Consider the following 23782-nt stretch of genomic DNA (forward strand, 5'->3'; position numbering starts at 1 on the left):
TCCTGGGGTGTCCAGGTGGTGCAGGATGTCGTGCAGTCTCATGTTGACCGCATCATCCACCGACCTGTTTGCCCGGTAGGCAAACTGGAGGGGGTCAAGCAGGGGGCCCGTGACATCCTTCAGGTGGTTCAACACTAACCTTTCCAAAGATTTCATGACCACAGATGTCAGAGCGACAGGTCTGTAGTCATTCAAACCTGTGATGGCGGGCTTCTTGGCCACCGGAAGGATGGTGGAGCTCTTGAAGCACGAGGACACCTCACACAGCTCCAGGGAACGGTTGAAGATCCGTGCAAAGGTGGGTGCTAGCTGTTCAGCACAGACTTTCAAGCAGGAATGTGACACGCCGTCTGGGCCCGGTGCCTTCCTGATCTTTTGTCTCCGGAACATCTGGCACACTTCTTTCTCGCGGATCTGGAGTGCGGGCGCGGCCTCTGCAAGAGAGTAGGTGACAACGGTGATGGAGGTGTGGACAGAGCGGTTGTGGGGGGAGGTGAGTATGTTGATTGTGCTGCAGGAGGTCCTGTTGTGTATTCTTGTTAAAATCACACTTACATGTGAACTGGAAATGACAATAATAACACATAGTGAAAGCCAAATTGAACAAATTGGCTATTTCAGAAGTGTGCTTCAAACTGGTAGCCCTTTGCCATAATCAGTACCCAGGAAGTAGCTCTCGGTTTAAGAAAGGTTGGTGACCCCTGCGCTAGGCCAACGAGCCACGTAGTAAATTAGCTGACTCCGTTACATTCCGATTGGTAGTGAATATGACATGGACCTGAGGACTGCATTTTAGTGATTAATGAATTCAGATTGATATCATAGCCGGTTTGGGCGTGTCCTTTCAGGGTCATAATTTTGTGTCTACCGCTGCCTCGTGGAAGACAGGCCTAAAAAAAGATGGGAACACTTGAGGGAGTTTCACCAAGATGAATTTGGAAGAACTTTATGAAATACAGTTGATGTTAAAACATGGGTGGACGTGTCTGGAAGCCTGTGTTCAACAGAAGGCAACAGTGAACAACGGAAAAATTCAGCAAGGTAATTTACTTACGCCATGACCCAGATTCGTTCCGGTGATGCTACGGCCACAACGCTATACGATCATGACCAATATGCAATCGCATACAATAAGTTTAAGGTCTTTTCTTTAGGATCTTCAGCCAAGACACCCAGGCAGACCATGAAAGAATGTTGATGTTAAAATGTTGGTGGAACTATCCAACTGTGAAGATCCGAAGATTTGGGGTGAGACAACATTGAAAAAACGTTTTTCTTTGTTTAGAGTGTCACTTATTTTGTGGCTTACCCTTTCTTCATTACACATCTAAAGTATCGTATCATTTTACCTTGCGGCTTATACTACACCGTACATACCATATCATGTCGCCTATTCAACTCATGCATGAGATGCGATGGCTGAGATATTTAGGCGATGGGTTGCTACTCCATTGTGCTCTCCACTCATCATTTCATATCACATCCTCGTCGGATTTTCACAAGCTTCACATCCAAAGTATCTTGGCACAACGTACGTAACATAACTTGGCAACACAAGATGAGGTGGCCGAGAGGTTAAGGCGATGGATTGCTAATCCATTGTGCTCTGCACGCATGGGTTCAAATCCCATTCTCATCGAAGGTTTGCTTTAAATTGTTGTGGAGTGGTACATCTGTTTTCCAACATCCCGGTTCTCGAACAAATCGTTATTTGAACGCGTTAATGATTTTGAGTGACACGGATGGTTTGTTAAGATTGATGTTTATATTACATTTATTTGATATATCTAGTCTGACGTCCGTGGCACACGTATTCTTTTCGGCGTCAATTTTTTTTTTCTTTTTTTTTTTCTCAAGTGACACGGAAGACGAAGATTCTGGTAGATTCATTGATTTGGAGTGACATGGATGGTTCGATAAAATTGTTGTTCATATTATTGTCATTTCATTCATAGTTTATATATTGTTATATGGTCCTGTAGAAAAAAATTAACTGTAACGCGCCACTGACGTCGGACTTCTATACATAAAGGAGGACCAACTCGATCGATGGCTTTAATGATTTGGAGTGACACAGATGGTTTGATAAAGGTGTTATTTATGTTATAGTTATTTGAATAACTGTTATTGTTACATCAGGCCCGTTCTCAGCTTCTCGTTTGTGTTTATGTCACGTTAGCATACCGTATCGTTAAGCCTGTTGTTGCTCGTTCATGTCTGTTCTTGGTGTTGGGTTTTGTCGAATAAATTTCCCCCAAAATACGACGAATACTCCGGAGCGACTTATATATGGGTTTTTTTTTCATTTTATTGTGCATTTTATGTATGATGCAACGTATATTCCGGAGCAACTTTTAGTCCGAAAAATAGGGTATGTGCCTTCTTATTTTCACTTTGTGTATCGTTTACTTGAATGTTTTGTTTGTCTGTGGGCCAATTGGGTGTAATCTGTCTTGTCTCCACAGTGGGATAGTAGGAAACGCAATTTCGATCTCTTTGTATGACTTGACATGAGAAGAAATTGACAATAAAACTGACTTTGACTTTGATAATGCGTTACAGTAGTCCAGGTGCGACTGTGTCCGCCACATCTAGTGTTATCGCACTATTCTGCTCTAGCTGGCGGACACGTCCCTATAGCAGGGACAACCTCTCTAAGAAAAGGGTGCAATTGGTGCACAAAGCCGTACAAACCTCTTGATCCGCAGCCATACTTGCGTGTCCGATGATCAACGGTAGACAAACAGCCACGAAGCCTCCGCTAAGAGCCAAACAGTGACGTGGTTGAAATGGCAGGGATTGACGGTCCGCGACGTTCAACAATAGTAAACTCCCAAAAGTGGAATAAAAAACGTAAAAAGCGTTGAAGAACTAGAAAAGCATATAGAAATGTTGGACTGTAGATCGTCTCTCTCGTGACGCTGCGGCGCTCTACGTGGCAAACCGGAAGTATGATTCAAAGTGAGGTTAAAAAGATAGAAAATAACACAAAGTAGGAGAGAGCGAATCACCGAGGTTGCCATCCGCGGTGCCATCTTATGATGTAATGATATCAACCAATGCAGCTATATATAGCTCTGCTGCAAACACAGGTTAACGCACATGGGTCGAAAACCTGCTTAAATTCTATTTCGCACAAAGAAATAAACACCCTGTCAGGGAACCGAACCCCGGTCTTCCACATGACAGGCGGAGATACTGTCCACTATACTAATGAGGACTGTGCTGTGTAGAGGGGCAACTTGCTACTTGGCGGCAGAAAGGAAAGGTGGGGTGGGGGGCGGGGTGGTATGTGCTAGAACGCTCACGGAACACATGCGCGCGTAACTATTATGTGGATTTTAACCGTCTGTAAAGGTTTTCTAAAACAGTTCTGAAATGGGGCAAACTGCTGTTCCAGTTCACATATGCCTGCGTTCAAGTTTAAAAAGCACTACCTTTAGGGGGAGCATTAGAGATTAAAGGTGAGGGGGTTACGGTAGGCGGGTTAGCAGGTTAAGGTTAAATTATTAGGGTTTGGTATTTGTTAAGGTTTTAGCCTTAGCGTTAGGGCTTGAAGTTGGGGAATTGTGAGCCTTAGGCCAACCAGATTCCATTTATTCCATAAATCACTGACATTCAGTCTTCAGGTCCATGTCACATGGGCTACCAATCGGAATATAACGGGGTCAGCTGGTCTACTATGGGGCTCATTGGTGCAGGGGAATGATTCTCGCCTCGGGTTCATTGATTACCCGGGTTAAACTCCCGGACGATCTCTTCTTTGAAACACTGTTGTCTATCGTTGTGTAGAGTAGTTGACAGGCCAATGTTACACAGAACGTAACATGGTCTGCAAGCTTTCTTTGAGGCTTGTTTGTCTAGGCCCTAGACAATATTCATACCCCGTGTCTCTAGGGGTATGAATCTTGCTTTGGGTGTGAGAGGTCCGGGGTTCAACTCCCAGATGAACCCTTCGTTAAAATATTGCTGTTGATCAACTAGCCCCATTTCATCTGAGTTGAGTGTCACATGGGCTGTCAATTGAAACGAAGGTTGAGTGAATTTACCTTGGGTCTCTTAAATATGTTGTTTTTATTCTCATCACTTGCCGTCATGTTTCATCCATTCCGCCACTCACCCTACAAGACTGTATCGACTGTAAACTTGTGTGGAAAACTGTCATTGTCCAAAGGAAGGCTGTTTAGCAACAGTGACCAGCAGACAAATTCATCAAGGTAATTTGATTATTCCATGACCCGGATTCGAATCGATTACAACCATTAGCCACTACACGATCATGGCCTGTATGCAGGAGCGTTAAATAAGGTGCACATATTGGCCATGATCGTATAGTGGTTAGTACTCTGCGTTGTGGCCGCAGCAACCCCGGTTCGAATCCGGGTCATGGCATACTCAAATTACTGGGTGGAATTTGTCCCTGCTCCCTATTGCTGAACAGCCATCTTTTGGACAATGACGATTTTCCACACGTTTGGGGTCGATAGCCTTAACTTGTAGGGCGAGTGGCGCAATGGATAAAACATCATGGCATAGTCAAATAATGTCACCCATTTTTTTATTTTTGCAAAAGTGTTACACACAAGTTTATAAGCCACACGTGTTATACGTAGCTGAACAGGCTAATCCTAGGAGAGTACATGTGGCGGCGCTGGAGGCTCTGTGTATAGCTGGTTAGTGCGAGATATGCAACAAAAACATTTTGGACAGCCAGACGACAACTTCAAACTTTGTCTGTCATCTGAAGAGCCATTCTGCCAAGTAAGTGCTTTTCATGTATCTAAATAGGTGTGTGTGTATATGTAGCTTTAATGCAATGAATATGATGATGAAACTGAATTAAGTAAATATGACGTAATATGGACCATTCTACTAGTATTACTCTAGTATATATGTTTTTTTTACTTGTCTTTGTTGTTTGGGGTAGCATAATCATATGGTAAATCAGGAGTTAATAAATAAAAACTACAGTTAACTTCACTTGGACTTGACCTATTTAAGGACTTGACTTGGACTTTACTTGACCTATTTAAGGACTTGACTTGACTTGACTTGACTTGACTTGCCTAAGGAAAAAAAAAAGACTTAGGACTTACTTGAGACTTGAAGGTTAAGACTTGAGACTTACTTGAGACTTGCACATGTGTGACTTGGTCCCATCTCTGCTCTAATTGTGCCTTATCCATTTTCAGAATCATTTCTTTATCTGTGAAGGAAAGGAGTACTTTCGCTGCCTCGGCTTCGGCGCGGGAAATGGCAGCAGCATTGCCAGAGGACATTTTTGTAGAACATGATTTGTAAGATTTAGACTTCAGTGACTGTTTCTTTTGTCCATCCATAGTCTGAGTTTGGCGTTTAACTTTGTTACCTTGTGTGATGAAGGCGTTGTTTCACTATCCTGCCCTCCAAATATGTTGAATATCCGAAGACAGTAAGCTCAACCACTTTCACTAATCAAGACTCTGAAGGCCAGTTTGAAGGTTGGCTCCAGGTTTAATAACAAGGGAAAGGCTGAAACTGGGAGAATACAAACCACATTGTATAATCAGTCATACGAACTAAATGAATTAAATAGATATGGAATCTCAATCATGCTTCTCTCCTAACGTCTAACATCACAGAAAACTATTATTTCAGAACTTAAAAGATCTATTTTGATCCATAATAACTTAAAGATACATACCAACAATGCCTTGTACAACACAAAATGTAGGTAGTTGTTTTGCCGAACTGCAGGAGAGAATAGACTAAGCAGCGTTCTCTTTCAACACTGTGCTGAAACATGCCCTTACTTCCTGATTCTAGTCACGTGACCTACTCTATCTTAACACTGATCACAGACTACAAAGACATGTGTTAGCGTGGTGCTCACTCTAACTTATTTTTGCAAGAACCACACGGCAGACAGTATGCCCTTATTAAGCATTTGCAAATGGAGAGTCATTCGTCGCTGCGCGTACAGCGATGATCGAATGAGGTCTGACTCAGGCCTCTTGCAAGAGCATTTTTTATTGAGAGAAACAGGGTGGGGGTAAGTGTGGGGGTGAGAGTGGACAGGATGGGGTTGAAGCCCCTGGCCTGCTGGTGAAAGCATAGCAGGGGTTCTTTTACGATGTTGTGTAAACAAAACAACTTTGATTGCTTCCTCTGCAGCTGATCAATCACTTCAAAAGATCTTAGCACTTTGTTCTACTACTTTTGTTAAGACAGGACAAGCTAGGTTAATTATTACAGGTTACATTCCAACATAAGCATAGGATCAAACTAATCTATCAACCCTAACAACATGAGAGACACGACAAGGCGAAATAATCAGTTATCCTTAATCCGAATCCGAAGGCGATTAAAGTGAACTTGATTGATCTGCATCGAGGGAGTACACGAGTCTTTGTGTGTGATATCTAGTTATCATATTAAGTCAAAAACAATTTCTTGGGAGCTAATTTTTGGTCATCCTTTTTCACAATCTTACATTTTAATGAAATTTTTCTCATGCATATCGTTGGACACCTCTAGCTGATGAACCAATGACAATTCGCATACGGGGATTAAGGACCCCCCCTCCCCAAATGTAAACAAGATGGAACTGCATGCTTTCTGCATTGCATCGGAAGACAGTAAATACAATTCTAATAAAACTTTCAAGACTATGATCCAACTTGTTGAGTGTTTTTATTAACTTTTACTGAGATACTGCACCAAGTTCCTGGGGGTGCACATCAGTGAGGACCTCTCCTGGTCCGCAAACACCTCGTCACTGGCAAAGAAAGCTCAGCGCCGCCTGTACTTACTGCGGAAATTCAGGCGTGCATGTGCTCCTCAGGCAGTCCTGTCTACATTCTACCGTGGCACCATTGAGAGCGTCCTCACCAATTGCATCGCTGTCTGGGGTGGTAACTGCACTGAACAGAACTTGAAGGCCCTGCAGCGCATAGTGAATACGGCTAGTAAGATTATTGGTGCTTCGCTCCCCTCCCTGAAGGATGTTTACACCTCCCATCTCGCCCGCAAGGCAACCTCGATTGCCAGAGATGTGAGTCACCCGGCTCACTCTTTGTTTGACCTTCTGCCCTCTGGGAAGAGGTACAGGAGCCTGCGCTCCCGCACCACCAGACTCGCCAACAGCTTCTTTCTCCAGGCTGTTAGGGCCCTGAACTCGCTACCCCCTTCTGCGTAGCGTGCGGCACTGTTGCGCTATTTTCGGGAATGTCTGCTGTACGCGCACTTGCTCCTTTTTTTTCTGCTCCTCTTATTTATTTATTGTTGTGTTATTTATTCATTATTTATTCAGCACGCTTTTGTTGTACTTGTTTACTTGTTTGTCTGTTGTGAGCCATGTCTTGTCACCGTGGGATAGGGGGGAACGAAATTTCGGTTTCTTTGTGTGTCTTTGGCATGTGGAGAAATTGACAATAAAGCTGACTTTGACTTTGACTTTGATAGTTGAACCCTGGCATATTTTCTCTTGTATTTCGTAAACTGTATTCAGCCATACTGACGTTACCCAGCTTGCTTGCAATTAACCTAGATGGCTAACGTTAACGTTATATTAACGTTAGTGCTTGAATGTTACTAGGTGGCGTATGTATTTATTTATTTATTTATTTATTTACAGTGGGAAAGATTTGAGATGGGGTGCTGCATGCATGTGTGCCATTCATGTAAAGAGCCCACTAAAATACATAATTCCATTTTCAGAGACAAGTTGGGTTAAATTTATCAATTGTACATTGCAGTGGGCTAATTTAGATGTCCCAGAGAGTGCAATAGTTGCGGTTGTCATCGTTTTGGCGAATGATTTGACCCACATGCAGGAAACCAACTCAGAAGTTCAGAATGAGTGATGAGTGTTTATTGGAGGAGATGCGGTGGAGGCAGAGCGGGAGGATCTGCGCTCGGAGCAAGGAGCAGCAACGGCGGAGCGTGTGGAGTTCAGCCAGACGGGGTGGATCTTGGCGGTGAGCCGTGGAGGGAATCTGCGAACAAAATACACAAGGCTTGGTCAGAGGATACGACGTGGCTATGGCGGAGATCTTACTGCAGACCTGAGGATCAGGAGAACGTGGCGTCGATGAGCAAGAGGTTATCGAGGAGCCAAAGGCACAACCGTGGAGGTGATCACAACAGGTAGGACACGACGAGCAGTCCATTGTTGTCAATAGATCCGAGGCAATATTTACTTCCTAGTTCCTGAGTTGGAGGAATGCCATTGGGAGACATCAAGTCACGTGACGTTGTTACGAGTTTTGATTGGTTCTGCAGCAAAGACCCCTTTGCAGCAGTGCCTGTTGCGTTTCGCAATCAAACGTTGATTTTCATAAAACGATGACCAAAAAACAGCTCCCAACAATCAAAAATTAGGTCATATTAAAATATCACATCCTCCCTACAACCAGATCAATCATTTCACTAACGAAAGCCTCAAGCGAGCTTTGGCCTGCCACCGACTGTTGGTCAGGAAGCTGGTGATCCACTGACAGGTGGAGGCAGGCACCGCAAGCTGGATGAGCTTCTGTTGGAGGATGTCAGGAGCGATGGTGTTGAACGCCGAGCTGAAGTCCACAAACAGGATGCTGGCGTACGTTCCTGGGGTGTCCAGGTGGTGCAGGATGTCGTGCAGTCTCATGTTGACCGCATCATCCACCGACCTGTTTGCCCGGTAGGCAAACTGGAGGGGGTCAAGCAGGGGGCCCGTGACATCCTTCAGGTGGTTCAACACGAACCTTTCCGAAGATTTCATGACCACAGATGTCAGAGCGACAGGTCTGTAGTCATTCAAACCTGTGATGGCGGGCTTCTTGGCCACCGGAAGGATGGTGGAGCTCTTGAAGCACGAGGACACCTCACACAGCTCCAGGGAACGGTTGAAGATCCGTGCAAAGGTGGGTGCTAGCTGTTCAGCACAGACTTTCAAGCAGGAATGTGACACGCTGTCTGGGCCCGGTGCCTTCCTGATCTTTTGTCTCCGGAACATCTGGCACACTTCTTTCTCGCGGATCTGGAGTGCGGGCGCGGCCTCTGCAAGAGAGTAGGTGACAACGGTGATGGAGGTGTGGACAGAGCGGTTGTGGGGGGAGGTGAGTATGAATTATGTGAACGTATGACTGTCGCGCGGAGAATGATATAGGTGGCTATCCGTTGCGATATTGATATTTTAACAGAGAAAGAATGCTACGCTTTCGCAGAGTATCGAAAATATTAAGATAGACTCTTATATTTCCTCCCCACGGAAATCTTTAGTGAAAGGCGAAAGATTTATTCCATCTGAAGAGAAGAAAGAGAGAGTTGATAATCTGGGTCAAAACGGGCCACCCCACTGCTGGTCAACCAAATTCACAGGCGGTCTCACACTCAAATTGCAGCAACCATTCCTTCTAATACGAACAATAGACGTTCATAGATTTACTATACTTAGAAGGACTCAACTTAAATAGAAGGTTTAAACGACTATTTTGTGTTCATTAATGTCTTTTTTACTATAAACATTGTTGGCGCACAGGATTGTAGGTACCTGATCGAACACTGACGGCGCTCGTTCTTTCAAACGGCGTCACCTATCGATTGGGCGTCTATTTTGCAACAGTTGTGTGTCTTGGTACGTGTACTTTTGGTATGAGAGAATGGGAAATGATCCCATCTCTGTGTTTTATTTGAAAATTTGTAATTTCATAACTTTATTCAACACAAATTGGGAAACAAAATACGATCGTAATTTCTCAAATGATTTCTCAAATTTCAGAAATACTCTATATCTCTCTTGTGTCGCAAATAATTGAGGCTTTTGACGTTGCTGGCATGGTTTGGAGTGTAATTCACCTCCACTGCGATGGTGGCGTTTGATATTTGACATTTGAATAGAAATCTGTCATTTTACTTTAGGGAAGTAAAAGTTGTTTTCTAGAAATCCATACTTGTGATGTATGAGGAACAACAATCGGGCAACTTCTTCAAAAAGGCAGACCTACAGCTGACAAAAAGGTTTTGATACGTTCATATCATGTAACGAGTGGGGAACGTGGTAATTACATATTATTTCGCATTATACTAATTTGTTTAAAACAGTTTAGCAAGCAAATGCACATTTCGAGAGTACAGTTAATAACATGCTCAATAGCGCTCAGACTTAATCTGTGTGCGTACAATTGCGTGTAGTTTTTGCTTTAATCAGTAAGTCCGGGGGAGGGCGCGAACGCAGTCCCCACCCACAGAGTTTATGCAGTCGAGAGTTCCCAAAATTGGTGAACTCGCAGGGGTCCGCTCTACCGGAGTGCAATGGATGATTGTCAACCTGGGTGATTTATCTTCTTGTTCAGGTTATCTCCCGTGTCAGGTAAGTATGAATAATAGTAGTTGCCGGGCTGACCTCTTTATCGCACACGCCATCTTCAGTCACGGGCTTAATTGCTAAAAAGGTGTGGCACACATACACACTCAGCGGATGAAACAGGATTTGTAGAATTGTTTAAATAGTACCATTCGTCATTACAAAACCAAAGTATTATAAATTAAGTAAGAAATAGATTAAGAAACACTACCATCATGCTTTGCTTCTTTTTCTACCCTTCATTGCCCCTACCCCCATGCCTTTGTTCACCTTCTTTTTCTTAGAGTCGCCATCTAACGCGCCGCCGACCGTGCAACTGCACCGCGCTGGTGGCATTATTGTGACAGAACGGTCGCTAAAATTTAGAAAAAAATTTTAAAGTCCTAATGGACTTTCCAAAATTTAAGTGGACCTCAGTGCTCAGGGAGCTTAATTTGGTCCGATCGCGACACCGCAGCGCGCCAGGTGCTCAGTGTCGCATTGCTTTAGGAGCGTCTTTGTGTTTTAGGATAGCTTTACTGCTCCCACTTGCTTCCTTTGGAGGCACGATTAGAGTTGATGCTATCCTCAGAGTAATGAGAACGTAATCACGAACGGAGTCAGTTGGCATGCGGGTCCTCCCGGCTCATCTCCCGAGGTTCGACAACCGAATTTCGTCCGACATCCGAAGCAAAAAAATCTCACATTTTTTGTTCGAATACCGATTTGTTCGAGAACCGGGACGTACGAAAACCGAGGCTCCACTGTATTTTGCTTCATGTAGCTCGATCAAAATAAATAAAACTTCTCTCTGTCTGTGCATTCACGTGTAACATTGAAGGAGGTGGACGTGTGTTTCAATATGTAAATAAATAGCAGAGGTGGGACCAAGTCACACATGTACAAGTCTCAAGTAAGTCTCAAGTCTTAACCTTCAAGTCTCAAGTAAGTCCCAAGCCATTTTTTTCTTGGGGAAGTCAAGTCAAGTCAAGTCAAGTCCTTAAATAGGTCAAGTCAAGTCCAAGTGTAGTTTTTAACTGTAGTTTTTATTTATTAACTTGCTCCATATTAAATCATATTTACTCAATTCAGTTTCATCATCATATTCATTGCATTAAAGCTATGTATACACACCTATTTAGATAAATGAAAAGCACTTACTTGGCAGAATGGCTCTTCAAATGACGGACAAAGTTTGAAGTTGTCGTCTGGCTGTCCAAAATGTTTTTGTTGCATATCTCGCACTGTGCTGTCCGTCTTTTGCCGTCATAAAAGTAATTGCGATAGCCGAAGGTGATGACTCGCGGTGCCGCTCCTGCTGACATGTTTGCGCATGTCTGATATAAAGGGGCGTGATTCTCCAATAAACACGTTCGGTAGCTGGAGAGGGCACGACTGATTGATTGACAGGGTAGTGATCCAATCATGACAACACCATTCTCAGCCTGCGCTCCTACCGTGGTATCGATATTATTTGTTTAAATGTATTATTAATTTTATATTCAAACTGAAAACATAAACTAAATAACACTGAAGTCATTCAAGTTATCGTGTCTCAAGTCAAGTCAAGTCACGAGCCTGTGGTTAGGACTGTGAGGAAGTGGACAGTGGAGTCTCGGCATTACCTCTAAGCCTGCTTTGACTGCACTGATTGGGGAGTTTTTGAAGCTGCAACTTGAGACCTGCATGAACTCACTGACACTGTCACATCATACATCAGTTTTTGTGAGGATCTGTGTGTGCAGACTAAGACCTTCTGAATTCACTGGGGAACCAAGGGGGCGCTAGCCTGAAAAAGTTTGGGAACCACTGGATTAAGGCAAAGGGCTACCAGTTTGACACACACTTCTGAAATAGCCAATTTGCTCAATTTGGCTTTCACTATGTGTTATTATTGTCATTTCCAGTTCACATGTACGTGTGATTTTAACAAGAGCAAAAATACAGTCAAACCTTGGTTTTTTACCACAATCCGTTCCAGAAGGCGGTTCGAGAAGGGAATCGGTTGAATTCCGAATCTATTTTTCCCATTACAAATAATGGAAAAAAAAATCCATTTCAAGACAAAAAACCCGTCTTTTTTAAGCATTTTTTCATTTGCGCATATTTGTCCGATAGCGCAACTGCAGCGCACCGCCGAACGCGCAACCGTAGCGCGTCGCCCACCGCGCAACTGCACCGCGCTGTTCGCATTATTGTGACAGAGCCGTCGCTGTAATTTAGAAAATATTTTTAAAGTCCTGATGTACTTTCCAAAATTTAAGTGAACCTAAGTGCGCAGAGAGCTTAATTATGTCCGATCGCGCAACTGCAGCGCACCGCCGAACGCGCAATCGTAGCGCGTTGCCGACCGCGCAACTGCACCGCGCTGGTCGCACTATTGTGACAGAGCCGTCGCTAAAATTTAGAAAATATTTTTAAAGCCCTGATGTACTTTCCAAAATTTAAGTGAACCTAAGTGCGCAGAGAGCTTAATTATGTCCGATCGCGCAACTGCAGCGCACCGCCGAACGCGCAATCGTAGCGCGTTGCCGACCGCGCAACTGCACCGCGCTGGTCGCACTATTGTGACAGAGCCGTCGCTAAAATTTAGAAAATATTTTTAAAGCCCTGATGTACTTTCCAAAATTTAAGTGGACCTTAGTGCAGAGGGAGCTTAATTTGGTCCGATTGCACAACCGCAGCGTTACCAAAGTAATGAAAATACAATAACAACGGAGTCAGTCGGCATCCGGGCTGCGCAGTCGGGTTGTCTTGGGTCCTCCTGGCTCATCTCGCGAGGTTCGACCTCCGAATTTTGTTCGACAACCGAAGCAAAACAATCTTGAATTTTTGGTTCGAATTCCGATTTCTTCGAGAACCAGGACGTTCGAAAACCGAGGTTTGAATGTAAAATAAATAGATGCAGCTCACTGACAAGTGCCGCTATTTAAGCTAATTTTTTAACAGTCCTGCGGGCAACTCATGCGGTCCTCACGGGCGTCCTCGTGCCCGCGGGCACCGTGTTGGTGACCCCAGCCGTGGAGGCTATTTTGTGTGTTTTGGAGTGTTCTTTGGTATTGAGTGGGACTGGTTGGCCGCTTTTCCTTTTTTCCTTTTTCTTGTTGCTTTGCTTTGATGTCTTTTAACTTTCACACTTAAAGGCTTTTTTTGTGGCGCCATTGTGTGAATACTGCTGGGGTCTGAATTTCCCCACCCTCGGAATAAATAAAGTTTCAATCAATCAATCAATCAATCAATTAATAAACTATATACCAAATAACTAACATAAATACCAAGTTTATCGCACCATCCGTGTCACTCCAAATTATTAAATTCATTGAAATCTTCATCCTCTGTGTCACGTGCGTTCGCATCGCACCGGAAGTGACGTCGTGCAGCCTGATAACTGGCCCAAAAACCAACCTTCTGAGGATTCAGCCTGTGAATTTGGTCACAGCTCGTGACCCCTTTTTTGCAGGATCAGTTCTTTTGCTAGCAATGAGGCTTCAACACCTACCGCTAATCAAAAATTCAAACACACTACTATACAGCAAGGTTAGCAGATGTAGCTGTCTGTCAGACCCTAGTGGGAATTTAACTCACACCCTCTGATTTACAATTCTAGTGCTCTTATCACTGAGCGACGCGGCCTTGCTTGGCAAAACTGTGTCAATCTTTTAGAAGATGAACCAAAAGAAACTCTTAAAAATGTAGTCTAACCAGGACTCTAGGCCAGTGATTTTCAACCAGTGTGCACACATTTGTGTGCCATGAGAAACTATAAAATATCCCTTCACGTCCCCAAAGACAACAACAACTCATCACACAACTGCTGGTCACCAGTACCATGGACAAGATATGTGGAAATACACCCTCAACTATTATAAATTCAACTTGCACAGCAAATGTAAGTATATTATCAGGGTTCAGTGAGAACTGAACTCAGAACCCCTTGTTTACTAGACCAGTACCCTAACTACTGAACTACAAGGCCTGTTTTATGGCCGTTACTAATAAACTATAAACTATTCATGTACAATATTGCGAAATGTAATCAGGATGTGTCACAAATCAACAGGCATGTTTAACTCCCATGCTACTATTCTGCGAGCAAGCAAAGCTAGATAGCTGGGCCAAGTTTGAGAACCAGTTCGCGTGCTCGAACCGCATAGCTGGTTGAAGCACTGGTCTTGGAAAGCAGGATTTAGTCCTGATTTTTATTCTCCTATATGTACAAGTTTGAATGTGACAACAGCCATGCCTAACGAGCAAAAGGACGAGGTGTGTCCTTTCATCAAAAAAGCTGTAGCCAAAGATTCTCTCAGAAGGGACATTTATAAAAACACATGCAAGAACACACACAGGTGAGAAACCTCTTTCCTGCTCAGTTTGTGGCCAAAGATTCTCTCAGAACATCCATCCATCCATCCATTTTCTGAACCGCTTAGTCCCCACGGGGGTCGCGGGCGTGCTGGAGCCTATCCCAGCCGTCATCGGGCAGTAGGCGGGGGACACCGTGAACTGGTTGCCAGCCAATCGCAGGGCATGTTAGAGATTTGCTCACTCCAACTTATTTTGCAAGAACCACACGGGAGACAAGTAAGTCCTTTTGGACACCTGCAGGTGGAGAGTTCACTCGCTCCAGAATGAAGTCTGAACCCTTGTTCCTGCGAGGGGATATTTATTAAGAGAAACAGAGTGGGGGTTGAGAGTGGGGGTCAGAGTAGACAAATGGCCGAAGCCCCTGGCTGATCAAAGCACAGCAGGGGGTCCTTCACGATGTTGTGTGAACAAAGCAACTTTGATTGCTTCCTCTGCAGCTAGTCAATCAGTTCAAAAGATCTTAGCACTTTGTTCTACTACTTTTGTTAAGACAGGACAAGCGAGTTTAATTATTACAGGTTACATTCCAACATAATCATAGGATCAAACTAACCTGAAAAATCAACAGGGCACACAGAGACAGACAACCAATCGCACTCACACCTAGGGACAATTTGGAGTCTTCAATCGGCCTACCAAGCATGCTTTTCGGAATGTGGGAGGAAACTGGAGCGCCCGGAGAAAACCCACGCGGGCCCGGGGAGAACATGCTAACTCCACACAGGGAGGGCCGGAGGTGGAATCGAACCCGCACCCTCCTAACTGTGAGGCGGACGTGCTACCCAGTGCGCCACCGAGCCGCCTCTCTCAGAACAGTCACTTAAAAATAAACACAAGAACACACACAGGTGAGAAACCTTTTCCCTTCTCAGTTCTTGGCCCAAGATTGTTAGGGTTGACAAATTACAGTGGAGCCTCGGTTTTCGAACGTCCAGGTTCTCAAACAAATTGGTATTCAAACAAAAACTTTGAGATTTTTTGCTTCGGATGTTGCACGAAATTCGGTTGTCGAACCTCGCGAGATGACCCGCATGTCAACTGACTCCGTTCGTTATTACATTATTGTTACGCTGAAGATTGCATCAACTCTAATCATGCCTCCAAAGGAAGCAAGTGGGAGCAATAAAGCCATCCTAAAACACAAAGAGGCTCCTAAAGCAATGCGACAGTGAGCGCCCGGCTGTGAGGCGGACGTGCTACCCAGTGCGCCACCGAGCCGCCTCTCTCAGAACAGTCACTTAAAAATAAACACAAGAACACACACAGGTGAGAAACCTTTTCCCTTCTCAGTTCTTGGCCCAAGATTGTTAGGGTTGACAAATTACAGTGGAGCCTCGGTTTTCGAACGTCCAGGTTCTCAAACAAATTGGTATTCAAACAAAAACTTTGAGATTTTTTGCTTCGGATGTTGCACGAAATTCGGTTGTCGAACCTCGCGAGATGAGCCGAGAGGACCCGCATGTCAACTGACTCCGTTCGTTATTACATTATTGTTACGCTGAAGATTGCATCAACTCTAATCATGCCTCCAAAGGAAGCAAGTGGGAGCAATAAAGCCATCCTAAAACACAAAGAGGCTCCTAAAGCAATGCGACAGTGAGCGCCCGGCGCGCTGCGGTTGCGCGGCCGGACCAAATTAAGCTCCCTGCGCACTGAGGTCCACTTAAATTTTGGAAAGTCCAAATGTTTTCTAAATTTTAGCGACCGCACTGTCACAATAATGCGACAGGCGTGGTGCAGTTGCGCGGTCGGCGGCGCACTAAGGTTGCGATCGGACAAAATTAAGCTCCCTACGCACTGAGGTCCACTTAAATTTTGGAAAGTACATCAGGACTTTAAAAATAGTTTCTAAATTTGAGCGACGGCTCTGTCACAATAATGCGACCGGCGCGGTGCAGTTGCGCAGTCGGCGACGCGCTACGTTTGCGCGTTCGGCGGTGTGCGATCGGACAAAAATGCGCGAATGAATAAAATGGTTAAAAAATGCATTTTTTGGGGGGGGGGGGGCTTGAACCGGATTATTTTTTTTCCATTATTTGTAAAGGGAAAACATGATTCGGAATTCGAATGATTGACTTCTCGAATAGCCTTTTGGAACGGATAGTGGTCGAAAACCGAGGCTCCACTGTATATTGATCGTATGATTATGTTGGAATGTAGACGATATTGATTAACCAGTTGAGGGGAACAAACCTATTCTGTTTGTTCTCACAACATTGTAAACAAAGTGCTAAGACTTCTGCACTGGTTGACCAGCTGCAGAGGAAGCAATCAAGTTTCCCCCTGTTTCCCTCAACATCATAAAACACCCCCTGCTCTGATTTGACCAGATGTCGGGGGTTCACCAAACCTGTCCACTCTCAACCCCTACCCTGTTTTCTCTCAATAAATATGTCCTTATATGTTAAGAGTTTCTGAATAGATATTTGAAAGAGTAATATGGGAAATGACTTTAAAATATATGTAGTCTCCGCTCAGCATCTGTCGCCATTTAAGGAATGCCAGTTTCAAGGCTGAATTCGTGTGTCACGTGACGTGCCTTCGCGTCGCACCGGAAGTCACGTCATGCAGCCTGATAATTGGCAAAAAAACCTCGACTTTCTGAGGATGCAGCATGTGAATTTGGACACAGCAAGTGAATCCTTTTTTGGCAAGACCAGTTCTCTTGCTAGCAATGAGGCTTTAGCACCGACTGCTAATCAAAATTCAAACACACTACTATCAACCAGGGCTCACACCCTCTGAGTTACAATTCTAGTGCTCTTATTACTGAGATACACAGCCTTGCTTGGCAAACCTGTGTCAACCATTTAGAAGTTTGACCAAAAGAAATGCTTGAAAATGTAGTCTAAAGAGGACTCTAAGCCAGTGATTCTCATTCAGTGTGAACAGATTTGTGTGTCGTGGGAAATTATAAAATTTCCCTTAAGATCCTCAAAGACAATAACTCATCACACAACTGCTGGTCACCAGTACCATGGACAAAGTATGTGCAATTACACCCTCAACTCTTATAAATCCAGCAGCAAATGCTTCGTATAAAAATCAGGCCTCAGTGAGGATTGAACTCACGACCCCTGGTTTACAAGACCAGTGCTCTAACCACTGAGCTACAAGGCCTATTCTACTATGGCTAATAATAAACTATAAACTATTCAACTACAATATTGCAAAGTGGAAATCAGGATGTCACCACATCTACCTCCCATGCTACGATTCTGCGAGCAAGCAAGGCAAAATAGCTTGGCCAAGTTTGAGAACCAGTTAGCGTGCTCGAACCTCTGGTTGAAGCTGGTGGTTGAAGCGCTGGTCTTTATGTTTGAATGTGACAACAGCCAGGAACAGCCATGATTAATGAGCAACAGGACAAGGTGTGTCCTTTCATCAAAAAAGAGGAGGCGGAGCCAGAGCAACTTTGATAAAAGAGGAGGCGAAAGAGAAGGAAGAAGAGGATATCTACAGTATGCCCTCAACTTGTCTCTCATTGAAAAGTATAGATGAGGGTCAACATGAGGTGAGCAAAGGGGCGGAGCCTGCAAGAAGCAGCTCTCGTCAACACAGGACAACAGAAGATAATCGAGCCCACCGTGGAGGATTGCAAGCAGACGACCTCTTAGGTCCAACATGAGATTGTGATGACATGCTGTCACATGCTTCTGATGCTGCAGATGATGAGTCAGAAATTGATATTTTATATCAAACACTGGAAATGTTCTCAGTGTTGGAAAATGTAAGATATCGTTTTTCAGATCACTTTGTGGCCGAAGATTCTCTCAGAAGGTAAACTTAAAAATACATGCAAGAACACACAGAGGTGAAAAATATTTTTCCTGCTCAGTTTGTGGCCAAAGATTCACTCAGAACAGTCACCTAAAAATAATCACAAGAACCTACACAGTTTAAAAACCTTTTTCCTGCCCAGTTCCTGGCCAAATATTCTCTTAGAAGGGTGACTTAAAAACACACACAAATACCCACACCCATGAGAAACTTTTTTCCTGCTCAGTTTGTGACCAAAGATTCTCTCAGACGGGACACTTAAAAACACATGCAAGAGCACACACAGGTGAGTAACGGTTTTCCTGCTCAGTTTGTGGCCAAAGATTCTCTCAGAAGGTAAACTTAAAAACACATGGAAGAACACACACAGGTGAAAAAAAATTGTTCCTGCTCATCTTGTGGCCAAAGATTCTCAGAGAAAGGAAGCTTAAAGAGACACACAAGAACCCACACTGGTGAGAACCCTTTTCCTGAAATATAAAGATGCGCTTATCTTAGCAAAAACTCGTTGTTTTTCGCAAGTCATTAATCCCAATAAAAACATCCATCCATCCATTATCTGAACCGCTTAGTCCCCACGGGGGTCGCAGGCGTGCTGGAGCCTATCCCGGCCGGCATCGGGCAGTAGGCGGGGGACACCCTGAACTGGTTGCCAGCCAATCACAGGGCACACAGAGACAGACAACCAATTGCACTCACACTCACACCTAGGGACAATTCGGAGACTTCAATCGGCCTACGAAGCATGTTTTTGGAATGTGGGAGGAAACCGGAGTGCCCGGAGAAAACCTACGCGGGCTGGAGGTGGAATCGAACCCGCACCCTCCTAACTTTGAGACGGACGTGCTACCCAGTGCACCACCGAGTCGCCCCCAATAAAAACAATCCTAAATTATTATTATTTCAAATTTTAGGTCCGTCTGTCTTAAATATAATTAATCTGTCTGTCTCCTCTGGGATAGTGCCAACAGCCTTTAAAACTGCTATCAGTAAACCGTTACTTAAGCGACCAAATCTTGACCCGGACTGTCTCAGTAATTATGGGCCAGTTTCACACCTCCCAATCATAGCAAAACTCCTCTAAAAAGTAGTAGCGCAGCAGCTTATTGAGTACATGGTCGCCAATAATCAATATGAATCTTTTCAGTCTGGTTTTAGAACTAGTCATTCCACTGAGACAGCACTTGCTAAAGTGACTAATGATCTCCTCATAGCTATGGATTCAAACACTTCATCGGTATTGTTACTACTTGATCTTAGTGCTGCCTTCGACACTGTAAACTTCGATATTTTATTAGAGCGTCTTAAAAGTTGTGTTGGTATGTCAGGGTCAGCACTAGGCTGATTCTATTCCCATCTATCAGACCGGACGCACCGAGTGGTCCATGGCAATACGTCCTCTGAGTTCTATAATGTCAATGTTACGCCGATGACACCCAATTATATATGCCATTATCGATGACAGATCCGCGGGACTGTTGTAATCTTGAGGCGTGCCTTGCGGAGATCAAGCAATGGATGTCTCTCAACTTCCTTCGTCTTAACCCAGATAAAACTGAGATGTTGATAATTGGTCCAACTCGTTATCAACACTTATTTAAGGAAACCACTATAACTATAGATAACCGTACTATCACTCAGAGTAATACTGTAACTAATCTCGGGGTAATATTTGACCAAACGCTCTCCTTTCAAAAGCACATTAAGAATATAACCAGAATTGCGTTTTTTCACCTTCGTAATATTGCTAAGATTCGTCCTATCCTCTCGACCGGTGATGCGGAAACTATTCTACATGCGTTCATCACGTCGCGCCTGGACTACTGTAATGCATTATTCTCTGGTCTTCCTAAGTCCAGCATCAAAAGTCTACAGTTAGTACAAAATGCTGTTGCAAGGCTGCTCTCACGGACAAGAAAATTTGACCAGATTACCCCAATATTAGCCAACTTACATTGGCTCCCAGTCCATTTAAGATGTGACTTCAAGGTTCTCCTATTAACCTATAAATCATTGCAAGGCTTAGCGCCTTCATATCTCGTCAACCTAGTTGTTCCTTATGTTCCGTCTCGTAACCTTTGTTCACAAAACGCTAGTCTTTTAGTGACACAGAGGGCCAAGAAAATGTCTGCAGGGTCTAGAGCATTTTCTATTCGAGCTCCAGAGCTTTGGAATGCCCTACAAATGGATATTAGAACTGCTACCTCTCTAGAAACATTTAAGACACGTTTAAAGACACATTTCTATTATATGGCCTTTAATTAACCTGTAGTGGCCGATTCAGCAGGAGTTTGTTTTCGCTCCCTCTCCCCATCCCCCGTCCCCCCACCCCTCCCCGGCTGGGAGGTGGTTCGGTGGCACCCAAGCTGACAGCGGCTATCTGGATTCTCGTGGACCAATTCAGGATGAGGGAACTGCAGCTTACCTTCCTCGAACACACTGCCAGGACAATCGAGGGCACCTCTGGCAGCTCTTCGCGTTGACTTGGACATCCACTTTTTCATTCATTTTCATATTAGTTATTTTATGTGCCCTCTCTGCATCCATTGCAGCCTGGTGATCCTGAAAGGGGATCCTTCCATCTGTGGTCCCTTCTCAAGGTTTCTCATTTTTCCCCTGGTAGGGTTTTTTTGAGGTTCTCCTTGCCCTTTTGGGAGCTAAAGATCAGGGAATGCTTTGAGAATAAGTGTCAATTGTTTGTCTACGTGAAGCCCTTTGAGACTGCTTGTGATTTAGGGCTATACAAATAAACTTGACTTGACTTGACCTGCTCAGTTTGTGGCCAAAGATTCTCTCAGAAGGTAAATTTAAAAACACATGCAAGAACACACAGGTGAAAACCCTTTTTCTTACTCAGTTTGTGGTCAAAGATTCTCAGAGAAGGGAAACTTAAAAAGACACACAAGAACCCACACTGGTGAGAAAAGCCTTTTTCCTGCTCAATTTGTAGTCAAAGATTCTCAGAGAAGGGAGAGTTCAAAACATACAAGAACACACACAGGTGAGAAACCTTTTTCCTGTTTAGTTTGTGGCCAAATATTCTCTCAGAAAGTAAACTTAAAATCACATGCAAGAACACACACAGGTGAAAAACCTGTCTCCTACTCATTTTGTGGCCAAAGATTCTCTCTGAAGAGAAACTTCAAAATCCACTATTGGTCGGACCCCACGAGCGGTGACCTTATATGCAAGGCCTTTTTGTTTTTTTTGGTTTGGCGCCACTTTGAGTGGAAGCCTACCAGCAGTGTTCTCTCTTTTCTACTTTATTTCCTTCTTATCTCCTTTTCCTTTCTTTCTATTTGTCCATTCGGCAATGCTGGTGCCTTCTACTGCACCTCGGCGTGTGCAGATTGTTTCGGATCGGATATTTTTTTTCCCTGGGAGCTGGGATGGCTGCACACATCGGTCGTGACTCTACGATGGCCATCCTGCTCATCCGGCTCATGCTGAACGGGTTTCTCGCCTTGGCCTCGCAGCCGCAACCCGTTTGGGAGGTCCGCTCCCTCGTGCTCGTAGGAACCTTGCCGTACCAGCCCCATGGTGACCATCTGCACGTGCCCCGACTGGGTGCCCAGGACGCTGCTCACACGTTTTCTTGTTTCGTGATGTTTTACGGATTTACGACCACGGTCCATTGGGCGCCGTTGAACTTGACTGCCCTTACACCTGTTTATGGACCCTATTAGGCTATTTTGTGTGTTTTGAGGTGTTCTTTGGAATTGAGGGGGTCTGGTTAGCCGCTGTTACTTTTCTCCTTTGTCTTGTTGCTTTGCTTTGATGGCTTTTTACTTTCGTGCTTACTGGCTTTCTTTGTGGCACCGTTGTGTGGCAGCCTTATAGGAGCCTGTTGAGTTGCGCTCATGTCATCGGAGTCTTTTATATACCCGCTCTGTGGTATGAATACTGCTGGGGCGTGAATTTCCCCACCCCAAGGGATCTATAATGTTTCAATCAATCAATCAATCAATCAATCAATCAATCAATCAATCAATCAATCAATCAATCAATCAATCAATCAATCAATCAATCAATCAATCAATCAATCAATTAATTAATCAATCAATCAATCAATCAATCAATCAATCAATCAATCAATCAATCATCTGACTTGGCCCACAATAGCTCCTACAAGATGTCTCCCGGGTCTCTTAGCATGCTCGTATCTTTGTTTTTTAGCCTTGGAAACTCCTCTATCTTATTTAGCAGTGTGTCCTCAATTGCTTCCGAGGAACGGTAACACTCTTCAAACCGTTCCCAAATCATCTTTACGCCTCCAGCGGGTAGCGCATGAACCCTTTCTGTCTGCTCTGCAGATCTTGGACCAAGCCACCTTGTTAGAAGGTCTAACTCCTCTCTTTCTGAAAAATTTAAGTCTTTAGTCGCACCAATAAATGATAATTTCCATGCCCAATAGTTTTGCGGTTCGTCATCAAATTGCAGTAAACCAGCGCTGACGAGTTACCGTATTTTCACGATTAAAACGTGCACCGTAATAAAAGGCACAGTCTCAGTTATGTGTGCCATGACTGTGTTTACATAGGGGAAACATAGGGCGCACCGCATCATAGGGCACGGGTTTTATACATACAATCCACGCCCACACTTGCCCCTTTAACGTTCTCAGGGCGCTCTCAACTACGTCCGCCTTACAACAACACACACACCTGTACGCACACGTACATACACACGCACACACACACGCACACATGCACACACACACACACACACACACACACACGCATGTCATGTCATTTACACTATTAATAGTATTTACATGTTGGAAACTATTATTTAATTATCTAATGATAACATATGCACTTATAGGGTTTAATATACATTTATTGATACACAAAAAAAAGATGTATGTTAAAAATGAGAAAGTGACACTACTTTGCGGATTTTCATCTATTGTCGGTAGTCTTGGAACTAATTATCCACGATAAATGAGGGCAGATGGCGAGCCAAGGCAGCCAGCCCGCTCCCGGTGACAGCGACTACGAGAGCTTGCCCCTTCATGTCTCGGTGACGACGCACATGACAGCGGGTGCAGTGGCTGACGTGCTAGAGCACACGGTCATGTACCCGGTGGACTCCGTCAAGGGTAACGAGCTAGAAACCGGATTCACGGGAAAGACCTGCCATCAAGCGCCGGGGTGGAGCAGGTGGAGATGTGCCTACTGGGCGACGCCCTACGCTGCACCCTGCAGGTATACCACCTATACATGGCGGACACGGAGGAATTTGTGGCCTACTACCCCGACGACACAAAGGCGAGTGGCCTCGTGTTAGCCTCGCCACCGAGGACGATCGCCACTACAACGTGCCCGTCGCCAG

At 44.4% G+C, this 23782-nt stretch overlaps 5 non-coding genes across 5 annotated transcripts; 2 read left to right on the top strand and 3 right to left on the bottom strand.

Moving 5' to 3' along the window:
• The first annotated feature begins 1557 nt into the window (after nt 1–1557).
• Nucleotides 1558–1639, top strand: trnas-gcu (transfer RNA serine (anticodon GCU)). Its single transcript has one exon. It is a non-coding gene; the product is annotated as a tRNA-Ser (tRNA).
• A 2681-nt stretch (nt 1640–4320) lies between these two features.
• On the top strand, nt 4321–4392 carry trnah-gug (transfer RNA histidin (anticodon GUG)). Its single transcript has one exon. It is a non-coding gene; the product is annotated as a tRNA-His (tRNA).
• A 4778-nt stretch (nt 4393–9170) lies between these two features.
• On the bottom strand, nt 9171–9283 carry LOC148382157 (U5 spliceosomal RNA). Its single transcript, XR_015854253.1, has one exon. It is a non-coding gene; the product is annotated as a U5 spliceosomal RNA (small nuclear RNA).
• An 892-nt stretch (nt 9284–10175) lies between these two features.
• Nucleotides 10176–10338, bottom strand: LOC148382158 (U1 spliceosomal RNA). Its single transcript, XR_015854250.1, has one exon. It is a non-coding gene; the product is annotated as a U1 spliceosomal RNA (small nuclear RNA).
• Nucleotides 10339–17715: 7377 nt separating this feature from the next.
• trnat-ugu (transfer RNA threonine (anticodon UGU)) lies at nt 17716–17788 on the bottom strand. The gene has a single exon. It is a non-coding gene; the product is annotated as a tRNA-Thr (tRNA).
• Nucleotides 17789–23782: the final 5994 nt, after the last annotated feature.

Source organism: Syngnathus floridae, chromosome 18 (assembly GCF_059516105.1).
Source record: "Syngnathus floridae isolate MCC-2025c chromosome 18, RoL_Sflo_1.0, whole genome shotgun sequence".
Classification (NCBI taxonomy): Eukaryota; Metazoa; Chordata; class Actinopteri; order Syngnathiformes; family Syngnathidae; genus Syngnathus; species Syngnathus floridae.